The sequence below is a fragment of the Vidua macroura genome, chromosome 5 (genome assembly GCF_024509145.1).
Source record: "Vidua macroura isolate BioBank_ID:100142 chromosome 5, ASM2450914v1, whole genome shotgun sequence".
Lineage (NCBI taxonomy): Eukaryota > Metazoa > Chordata > Aves > Passeriformes > Viduidae > Vidua > Vidua macroura.
In genome coordinates, this window is record NC_071575.1 from 34911134 (window position 1) to 34922689 (window position 11556).

The following is an 11556-nucleotide window of genomic DNA, read 5'->3' on the forward strand; positions in this document are numbered from 1 at the left end:
TCCGACCCGTCTGGCGTGCTTTGCGGCAGCGCGGAGGGCAGGGCCCGACCCGAGTGGGTCACGGCCGCGGATGTGGGAAGCGCCGTGGGAGCGATGGAGAGAGAGCCAGGGCGGCTGCTAGGGCCTCTTTCCGGTGGTGACACCACAGTGCACTTTGCTGGGTCCCAGTCACAAAGCGGAACCTAGGTGGGCTTCTGCGCTAAGTAGAACAAAATGATGCAATGCTCGAAAGGCTTACAGTCGCTCTTTGAACCTCCTAGAGATGTAACAAGACAAACTCCGTAGCTTTTATAGCTGGTAAACTGGAGAAGATGAAGCAGTAAACCCTGTATTCGCTTCTAGCACTGTACACTGACATATTCAGAAACTGCCTTATACCCACTTAAATACTCGGTTATTTTTAAGATCGTCAGAGTTCTCTTTAGATTTAGTGCACTCAAAGAACCCCATCAAATTTATCTTCTGTCTCAGTTTTTTTCTTGTTTAATATCTGTCATAAAGCATGGAATTTAAGTCACTTTCAGAATGAAAATATTTTACTTCTAATGCGGTAGTATTTAGTATGCAAAATTTTCTAGAAGGACAAAAGGAGAATCTGTTCATGAAGCGAGGTCACGCTTCTTAGACATTTTAAATGATAGAGATTTAAATTACTATGATGATTAGAAAGTTGACTGCTCAAATGAAACAATCAGTTCCTTTGTCTTTGGACTGGATTTTAAATAGTGAACATTAGTCATCAGTCATGTGAGGATTTAAACAAGCACTTGGCTTTATGCAATTTGAATTGTTAGTTCTGTTCAAGTGAATGGGACTGTGCAGAATGTGTAAGATTTAGCACATCTCAAACCCTCAATTGTACCAAGCTTTAACATGTGATCCAAAAAGTGATTTATTTTTTTAAGGCTGTTTCCTAAGGAACAGTGTTTATGCAGTCACACGGGTCTATCTTCCAGTCTTTCCCTGTCATGGGAGGAAGAGGAATGGTCACCTCCTTGTTGGCCAGTTTCAATTAGTTCTTGAAGATGAGTGGAAATTTCAGAACCAATACAGGTTTTACATGTTTAGTGAAAATAGGTGGCTCAGCATGAGAGAGATCTTTAACTTGCACAATGAAAGCAGCTGCAGGAGCTGGAATATTAAGACATTATAAAATCTTTATTTAGGTGAAAAAGAGAAAACATAATACCTAATTAACCCAGTTAGACAAAAAGGTTAAGCTAAGACTCATGATAAACCCAAAGGTGAGCCATTAGTAATTCAGTTTTGTTGGGTGTCCAGGGAACTTTTAAAGAAAAAGAAAGCAACTCTAAACCTGTTTCCTCTGTGGGCATTATCTAAGGTCTGCTACTGAAAACCTGTGTTTTAATATGAAGTATACAATCAAATAGGTATTTTTAACTTACATTTTGGGAGCATGCTTTCTTAGGTCCTTTAAAATTCATCCTCATTTGGGTGTTCATCTGCTGCATGCTCTTTCTGGAACTGAGAACTATCATCCTAGAAGAGCCTGTGTGAAAACCAGAGATGTACCTACATATATGTATCTTTCTGCCTTCTATTAGCAAAAGAAGACAATAACCAACATATAGTGATGAGTTTGCCTGGAAGATAAGGCTAAAGGCTTTGTGCTGCTTGTTCCCTTTGCTTTCTAGCATTAAAACAGGAATAAGAGCTAAGAGGTTGTAGGCTGTAACATTGTAAGAGTTAACTGGAACATGAACAGCACAAAACAAGCAAGAAAACCCAAAATTATACCAGAATGGAAAAGAAACCCTTCAGGTAAGATACTATACTTTTACAAAAAGTCCTAGCACTAACAATATCCCTATTTAGTTTTACTGAGCACAGAGTACTTTAAAATGGTAATGTATCTCAGATTTCAAAAGGAATACATGGTGAGACTCTGCAAGCACCACTTACAAACTCTTGTATTCACTTCCTTTTTATTTGTGAAATAATTGCAATGTAAGGCTTTTTTTTTTTTTTTTTTTTTTTTTTTTTTTTTTTTTTTTGTTAACCTGATTTTGCACCAGTGTAAAGACTCCTATAGGGAATAATCAGACCCAGAGAAATTAGGGCATGTTTGTTGGTAAACTACTCTTAGCAGAAAGAGCATCTCATAAAAAGCTGCCAGGTTTGTACTCATCTACATATAGGGCATTTTATTATTTCCTAATAGAAGGAAAACTATTTTGATTTTACTGAAATGTAAGTACTTTATTTCACAGTCATTGTATTAATTCTACACAGATGATGTGTTGTGTATCTTTATAAAAAACAAGATTCTTACAACTACTAAATCTTTTACATGGGCATTTAGTGAGGCTTTAAGGGATTGAGAGTCTCACTACCTGACCTCCTCCACTGGGGCTGCTTTGACCTCACTGCAGGCTATAATGTAAGTTGCTGCTGTGACCTGCTCATCTCCCACAGACCAGCCTCATGCAGTGCTGCTCTCTCAGTTTTCTGGAAACAGTGAGGGTATGGCAGCAGGATGTAGCAGTGTAAGGAATGTCTCTGACAGCATCTCCAGTTGTTTATTCACTTTGTGACAGGATTACAAACCTTGTGTATATAACTTGGCTCCACAGGGAGGAGGGCTGGAAGGGAATGGCAGGAGGTGCTGGAAGGGAATGGCAGGAGGTGGACAGAGGTGAGCTGAGCAGAGCCAGTGAGTTGGGCTGAGGAGAGCAGCAAAGAATCTTTCTTTGGAAATTTGCCAGTGTAGAGCATAGTACCACACTGCAGTCCAAAACCTGCAGTACAAAACCTGTGGACTCACTGCCCACTGTCAGGCCGATCCAGTGCAACCCATGAATTTTAAATTTAAACATATTTGTTACTTGAATGCTCACAATTTATTTGGCAACACAGGAGTCAAATATATTGAAGATTTTTGTGACTTATGTGCTTGTGTGGTGTTTATTTTTTCGGGGATTTTACGTAGTTTGGAATTTAAAACAGCAAGTGACTGGACTTCCATGTAAAATCATGGTGTTGGTTCTCCAGTCAGATCTTGTCCTCTTTGAAATGAAATTCACATGTAAGTTCAGAAGGTAAACATTCAAAGAGGACAGCATTTTAGCTTCCACTTAGCACAGAATTATGTAGCTGCCAAGAGTGTAAGGCAACAAAGAGTCAAGGTCAATATGTTAACAAGGCCAGCTGTAATGTGGCTCTAAATTTCCTCGTGTTCAAAAAGGAGAGAAAATGCTGTCAGTGGAAAAATAATGGGAGAAATAGTGAGATTATCTTCCTCATGTATTATCTAAAACATTAATAGAAAGGTAAGAGCTATGGCAAAATACAATCAGTTACTTCTACATATATTGTCATAGGAAATAAAATTATTGTGAAAGTAAAGGAACATTTAGGGGAAATACAAAGAAACATTATTCTACATAGTCCATAATCACATTTTAAAAGAACCACGCCTTCTATCAAAATGTCCCAATTTGTAATTGATTGTACTTTGTAGGATTTGTGTGGTTTTTTAGCAGAGTGGATAATTTTAACTAGGGAACAGATTTGTTCAGATTTTGTGCATGATAAACAAAGCAAATTCTCTGATGTTTTTACTTCAGACAGCAAAACCATCTCTTCAGAAGGCAGTGTTGGTCTTGTACAGTTTTGTATCTTTTGAAAATTAGTGGATTACTTCACTAGGAAGTATGAAGTATTTCGGAAGAAAGATACTGACATCCCTTTCTGATGGCAGATCTTATAATCTGAAAGGTCTGGGATACCAGAATATAGTTCTGATATTACAGTTTGCAACTGATTCATGTTTGATGATAAACTGTAAGTAGCTAATGGATCCCATTATTTCTGAGGCTTGCTTTTCACGAATTGTATTCATCCAGGCAGCAGCTGAAGAGTTTTCTAAACTCAATTACTGCAAGAATGCTGTGGCCAATGGAAAAATGTTTGATGCATGCCAGAAAACAAATCTTCCCAGCTCTTGGAAGTATGTTCTGAAAACAAATATGGATCACACAAGATTTTCATAGCAATAAATATTTTTTTCCTAAAAATATATTTAAAATTTTAAGCAAAATTTTTTGTTGAATTATCCTTCTCAAATGAAGCTCTGTAGCATAAGCTCTGGATAAGGATATGGGTTATCCTGATTGGTGTGAATACTGTCTCCCATTCACAAGTTAAAAGTGTTAATAGTACATTGAGACTGAAAACATGCGATGATTTGTAATGTAGAAATTGATACAGTGATAGGCTCATTCACACTGAAATTCAATGCATGTAACTAATTAGCAATATAGTAGTTTACTTAGGACCAGGCTTAGCATTGCTACTTGGGAAAAATCACAATTAATGATTGTCTTGACTTTCATTCTGAATGAATAGGCTAGATCTTTCAGTACAATAAGCAATAGAAATGCAAAGCCCATCTTGTATCTGAACATACAGACAAAGAATAAGGCTCATTGTTTTAGCTCTATTACCTGGCTTGTTGCTGAAATCTGAAAAAAGTTGTGACTTAAATTTGCAACATGCATCCTATTTACAATGGCTGGAAGTTTGTATAATCAGTTAACACACTAACATTCCAGATGGAAAGTTATGGCTCATTTTAGAATCTGTCTATATGATAGAGGCTAAAATTGAATGATCTGGGATTTAGACTTGGAATATATGGCACATCTCTCTTGCAGCATACAAGGCTTTAGTGAAATCTATTAACAGCAAATTACAATTACTTAAAATTCTTCTCTGCATTCACAGAAGCTGCTTTTAAGTATGTGTGCGTGAGCTCACACACTCACACTTTTGTATGTCAACAGGAATCAAAGCTGCAAGAAGCTGACCTAGCAACAGCCCAGCACCCCCAGGATACACTAATAAGCAAAGAAGTAAATAGAATCACATACATGAAACAATTTATTTTTTTAGAACAGAACAGCATCTCAAATCTTCCTGCTGTATTTTGCTGCCCCTGGAGGCTGCTTCTCAGTTTAGTTCCCATTTTTAGAAACTAAACACAGCAGGGTCCAGTGGGATCCAGCTGCCCTCTCTCAACTCTTCTATAGAAAGAGAAGTCCTGGGTCTTAACTTCTGCAGGGCTATTTGGATCCTTTCTACTTTCTTATATTAAAGAAACATGAGGAAGAGTGACTGTAGAAATAGACACCTATTTCACACTTAAAATACAAGCTTTTTGCTCAGTTGGCTTAATTATGTTCAGATTGCAAATACAGTACTGCACTCCATAATCCATAGGTCTATACTTCTTTAAATCAAACATTTGACACAATACATAAAGTTGCTGACCTCTAATAGATAAAAAGGTGCAATCATTGTTATTGACTACAGAAAAATATGCAACATTTACTTTGCTGAAACATCAGTCATCATTTAGAGCAGAAAGAGATAGGCTTCTGTGAAGTTATATTAATATCTACTGAGGTAATTTCTATTTCTGATTTTGAATGTTTGTTGTTTCAAGTGAAACATTTTCCATTGCCTGTGGTAAGAGAGCAGATTAGGAAGAAGTATCAGAGCTTGTGAACTATTGTGTACTTACTGACCTACCAGAGAACTGAGACATTTTCTTCAGAAACTGGAGCAGTTGAACTCTAAAGGAGATTGAACCCTTTTGGCAAGGCTTTCTAAGGGCTCGGGATGGAAAATCTTGTGTTTATTGAAACAGAGAGAACAGGCAGAAACATAGTGACTGTTCAGCTTGTAGAATTAAGGGAAAATAATAATACATTTTATTGACACAGAGCTGAACACAGCTAGCTGCGTGCTGTCAGGAATTATGGAATTGTCAAACACAGCAGAATACCTGTCTGACAAAGTGGTTGTTGCCAATTACCAGCTGTAGCTCTTGAACTGAAACAATTCTCAATGCCTTGTTACATGTTAATAGTTGATGCATTTTAAAGTAATCTATCCATCCTCACCTAGCCCTTTGTTCAGAGACCGCACAGAAGTCATAGAGTCTGGTATCTCCAAATGATTCTTCTGTAGTTCATTCCTCCACTGTTCCCAAGAGAATGTAGCCCATAATATCTACACACTAGGAGATCTGCACAGATTAGTTCACAGAAACACAAACACATGCAGTATTACAACACACGTATTAAAGTGACATTTTTTTACAAGATCAAAAACAGATAGAAAAAATTGAGGGGCTGTGGGAAAGCTTTTACCGAATAAAAATGTCTGTGGAGGCTTGCTCATATGTGGGCCTGTGAATAACACTCAGGAGACTATAAACTTTAGACAAACCAGATGGTTAGACAGCAAACCAGATGCTCTTATTTATGAAGACAAAGTTCACATTTTGTAAGGTACTTTGTTCTTCTAAAGAAGGTTTCACACACAAAGTTAATTATATATGTGTCCTATGATGATTGACTGTAACATTCATACAAATAAAGTCTCATCCAGTAGTCCATTGTTCTTTGAGTACCTGAAGGAATGACCTGAAGTTGTGCCAGGGGAGGTTTAGGTTGGATATTAGTAGAAGGTTTTCACCCAGAGGGTGGCTAGGCACTGAAACAGGCTGCCCAGGGAAGTGGCAGAGTCACTATCCCTGGAGGTGTTTAGAAGAGGTATAGATGTGGTACTTGGGAAATGTTTTAGTGTTGGATTTGGCAGTATTTGGTTTATAGTGGGGCTCAATGATCTTAATGGTCCTTTCTGACACAGATGATTCTGTGGTTTTATGGTTGGTGTCTCTAGTTTTACACATGAAATACACTGTTGATGCTAAGTTTGCAAAGTCTTGTCAAATGAAGGAGTTTGGAGAGTAAGGTAAGTATAGAAATACAAACTCTGGCGATTTTATACCACACAAAAATCAGTGGTTAGATTGGAAATGAATGCCAGATTTTAAAAATGTTTAAAATATATATGCAATTAAGATGCCTAAATCTCAAAGGAATACGAAACCTTTGCCTTTAGGTAACTTAGGAGCCTGAGTTCTCTTTGCAGAAAGACATAGATTCATAGTTTATATCGAATTGAAAGTTAAGTTTTTTGAAGTACCTCTACCTTTTGTAATTACGACTTCTCTTCATCATCATTCGAAATCTTTGGAACATTTATTTTTCCGTCTAGCATGCTGTCTGTATCAAGGGAAGTAAACCTTTCTATTCTACCAATTCCATTATTTTGAGGGGTTTGAAAGGTCAAGTATCTCACAGACACACCAGGGTTGTGCTTGGGACAATTACATCAGGGTATTAAGGGTTTAAAAAATGTATTCCATTGTTCCATTGGATTTAAAGATGCTCTAAACTGTTATTCTTTTATAAACAATTTTCCTTTTTTTTTTTTTTTTTAAGATTGGGGTTAAAAGTTCTTCAAGTCTGTTTATTATGCATTCTGGACTCAGTTGCTAGTTGTTTATTTTAAGAGTTAAAGTATTTCGAAAAGAAGGTCCCATATAATCTCTACCATGTAATTCTATTCCATGGTCAGCAGCATTTTATATAGGTAAGCCAAAACCATAATTTTTCACAATCTTCTGTCATCCCAAATGATATTTAATGGTAATTATATATTTTTGCCTCTTCATATTGAGCTGATATAAATACTTTTTTATCGATAGACAGCATTCAGTTTCAGATCTGTTGATGTTCAATTTGACTGTACTTGGTGTTTATACCTTTTTCACTAAAATCATAGAAAACTTGAAATTTTCTGTATTTTATTAATTTTTGAAATGTCATTCATACAGTTCATATATAACAAATAATATTAATAGTGCTTTAATAAAATACTAAAATGTAATAAAGCAATTTATCATTTTGAACAAAATATTCTGCAGCTAGTTGTATGTCATGATCTTGACAGATATTTACCTTTCAGCAGCACAAAAGTCAAATCATCATTTTTGCAAAAAAGAAAAAGAGACCATCTCTGTGTGATCTCAGGCTGTGCATGCATGAATTGGTCTATGCAGTGATCAAATCCTCTGAACACAAAGACTTAAACAAACTAACCTATAGTTGTGACTGAACATGCACAGAGTCCTTGCCTTCAGCATCAGGAGTTGCAGTTTTAATTTAATAATTTCATTCAGTGCCTTTATTGATTGCTCACAATAAGGCCATTTGGAAACCGTAGCAACAGAAATCTTGCTTTATATAGAGCAATGTCAGTGCAGGCTTGCCTGCTTAGAGGTTGCATGCACATTTTATCTAAATTCTTCATCTTTCTGTTAATGTCCGTGAGTTTGGATTTCAAATTTGTTGGCATATGTCCCTGAGTTACGATGTGACAACTGTTCAATAGGTAGCTCTGGTCCAAACAACATAACACTACTCTAATGAATATATGCAGTTCTTCTTTCCCAAATGTCTGAAACAACCACTTTATGGGATGTTCTGAGAATGAAAAATGAATCTCGAAATGCATTTTCTTTCAATTATTCCTGCATTAATTCTCCAGAGGAAAGGCTGGGCAGAGGGTTTCACTTGAGCTACACTATAAGGAGCAATTGATGATTTCACATGTGACTCTTGCATAACCATCTAGTGATAAGACCTCCAGTTCTAATCTGATCTAGATTTGAAATCAGTTCACTTAAGGTGACCTTAGCAACTTGTGTCATCTGTTTGGAGTCCTGTAGAATGCTTTCTACTGAAGACTTCCTCAAACACAACTGAAAACCGTGGTCAATGATCTATTTAAGCATATTCCACTCCACGTATTCCTTCCATCTCTTCCCTCCTTGCTAATTCTCTCCTAACCCTTTATCCCTTTGCCTTTCTTTGCTTTGTCAGAGGGTTGTGACAAGCAGTGTGGAACAGACTCAGTGCTGATCTAAATGTGTGTGGGTGGCAGGAGATGGGGAGGGCGAAGCTGGCTAGTGTGGAGCCCAACATAGCTGTGAGTGTCCTTGTGGTATGGAGAGCGGGAGCAGACCAGGTTGGCACTAATGCTAGCTGCCATGAGAGTGAATGCTAATGTCGCTGTGGATTTTCCATCACCACCAAGCAAGACCTGCACCTCAAACATAGTGGACAAACTACAGTGAAGTGTGTTTGTACTAAATCAGATCTGTCACTACTTACCTATACTAAAGAATGACTAGAAATCAGCTGATTTGTATTACCGTCATGGACTCAAAATTAATGCTTGAAAAAATATTGCGATAAACTTCAGCGTGGATCCCAGAAGCAATGTTTTTCAATGTGACATTGGCAGAGAGCAGGAGGACTGGGATAGAGGTGGCAAGAGTCAGGAGCTGAGCGTGACCCCAGCACAGGCCATTGCCTCACTAAATGGGCACTAACCTATGGGGTCTGAGCTGGGGGCTGGTGTTGTTGTCCATTTCACAATTTTATATTATTTTGGTTTTCCAAGCATGGCTTGCTTTTTGATGTGTCTGTTTCTGAAAATCCTGCAAGCCCTGCACAGCATCCACTTACCAAAAGAAATACTTACTGGCTTGAACTGTTGACAGTTTAATATAAAAATATTGTGGATTGATTAACTCTTTGTAAGCTACAGCCCTTTTGAACTGTTCCATAGCTCCTTCGGTAGCCATAGCTGGCAGTTGGAGCAGCACTGCTCTAGCCAATAGTTTATGTTGTGAGCAAACTGCTTTGTTAATTTTCAAAAAAAAATGAACCTGGAAGTAAGCAGACATCTTTCTTGAACATGAAACCACTTTTACTGAGATGCCTGCTGGCATTAAGATAACCAAAGAATTTATTTGTAGTGAAGTTGTCTCTAGAGGCCTCCACCACCCTAAAGTGTTTGCTGTCCTTCTCTCCTTAGCCACATGCATCTGGCATCACCCACAACCAAGAGACTTGAAAAGAAACAGGAACCCGCCAATGGTGGGTGGGGACAAAAGCTGTGGGGCTGCCAAAGGGAGCTGGTAAAACACAAGCAGACAATGAGAAGCAGAGGTGGTCTGAGCCCTCACCTACAGCCACCTTCATTGAATTCCACTCCCCATGAGAGTTTAGATTCCTCCATTTGCAAATTGTCATGGATGCTTATGTGCATTTTTTTTCCTTTTTCCTGTGATTCGTTCACAGAAGGTTATTTCTGCTTCCCCCGGAGAGTGGAAGGAAGCCCCAGCTTCTGTGTTTCCCCTCCATCTTGGAACCTCAACAGAACCCTGGCTGTGACAGCTTGACTTGCACACTGGGGTCTCCCTCTGCCATCCTGTAAAGAGATACGGGGGAATTAGGGTTCTTGCTTGTAACTCGCTCCATAACACTGAAACATGTGCCTTCCTGTACAATGTATATCCACTCCTGTATTTACGATACTTTAGCCCAGATATTGAATGTTTTTCTCACACACACACACAAATATGTGTGTCTTGGTTTCAACACAGTTATGATCCAGCTTCACTAGTTTGCACAATCTGCTTTGTGGCACTCCAGCAACACAGAGCAACTGTAAAGCCTGCTTAATTGAGCAATTAAACTTTATGACCACTCTGCATCCCTGAAGCAGTAAAAGGCAGACAGAGTGCACTGGGAAATCTTGCCCATCATTTGGAAAAACTAAGGAAGCACAAACCTCCTCAAACCAGCCCTCACCCCATGCAGCGGCACTGAGCATCACCTCAGGTTCAGTGGGACTGTGCTGGCAGCAGGGTGACCAGAGGACAGGCAAGTGCAGAGATTAGGCAGAGTTTACCTTTGCAAAAATGCAGCCATAGCCCCTTCTTTAACTATAATGGAAGTCCACTAAAGATAATGGTGCTTGAGATGTAAAAATTGTACCCTAATCTCATCAAACCCTTGGACTATGCATGAACACAGAAGACCTGAAATCTGTGATGGTGTTTATAGGATCAAATCTTACTTTTCAGGAGTACCACTGATGAAAAAATTTTGTCTTTAATTCTAGTGACCCATCTAGAAGAATAACTACTGCTAGCAGTCTCATCACCATTCTGTAAGTCATTCTTGGAGAGTGTTGCAGTCATTATTTTCTATACAAAAACAACAGGAGTAGTCCAAGCACAGGAGGCAGGACCAGAGGCATTGCTGATCCCAGTATGTGTGCTGAGTCTACTCCTGACTTGCTGGCTGACCTTGAAATAAAGTCCTAGATCTGAGCACTACCTCTGTTGGGAAAGCTGAGGTCTGGGCTTGAAGCTTGCATTTTAGACTTACCCCTTCAAATGTTTTCTCTAACTGTTTGGTTGAAACAGTTCTTCAAGATGCAGGGTGTTAAATATTCCAGGAAGGGGTTAAGTGGGTCTGGCTGTTTGATTCCATCGGGAAATGGGAGCTACAGTCTAGAGAAAGAAGGAACAGTGGGCTGTGCATGGCTCTGAACTTCTCACAGGAAGGCTCAAGATGAAATACATAGAGATTGTAACTGGAATATGACATTATTGCTAATATGTTTGTCAGCAAAAACCATCTCTAGGATGAAGAGCTTTTTATTCTTAAGCAGGAAAATTTAGTTTAAGATTATGTAAGTAAAGCACCCACACAAAACCTGCTATTTGTTTTTCTCATTCCATTCACATTAAAAAAAATATTCTATTGTAAAAGACTTGCTTTGCACTTACTGTTAGGAGTGCAAGTAGCTGGAAATGTCCCT

General features: G+C 38.5%; 1 long non-coding RNA gene across 2 annotated transcripts; it reads left to right on the top strand.

The window, feature by feature from the left end:
- The first annotated feature begins 58 nt into the window (after positions 1-58).
- Positions 59-10899, top strand: LOC128807595 (uncharacterized). Of its 2 annotated transcripts, none has more exons than XR_008437207.1 (3): positions 59-186; positions 1656-1782; positions 10852-10899. It is a non-coding gene; the product is annotated as an uncharacterized LOC128807595 (long non-coding RNA). The 2 variants fall into 2 exon arrangements; XR_008437206.1 differs by lacking the exon at positions 10852-10899 and adding an exon at positions 3867-4004.
- Positions 10900-11556: the final 657 nt, after the last annotated feature.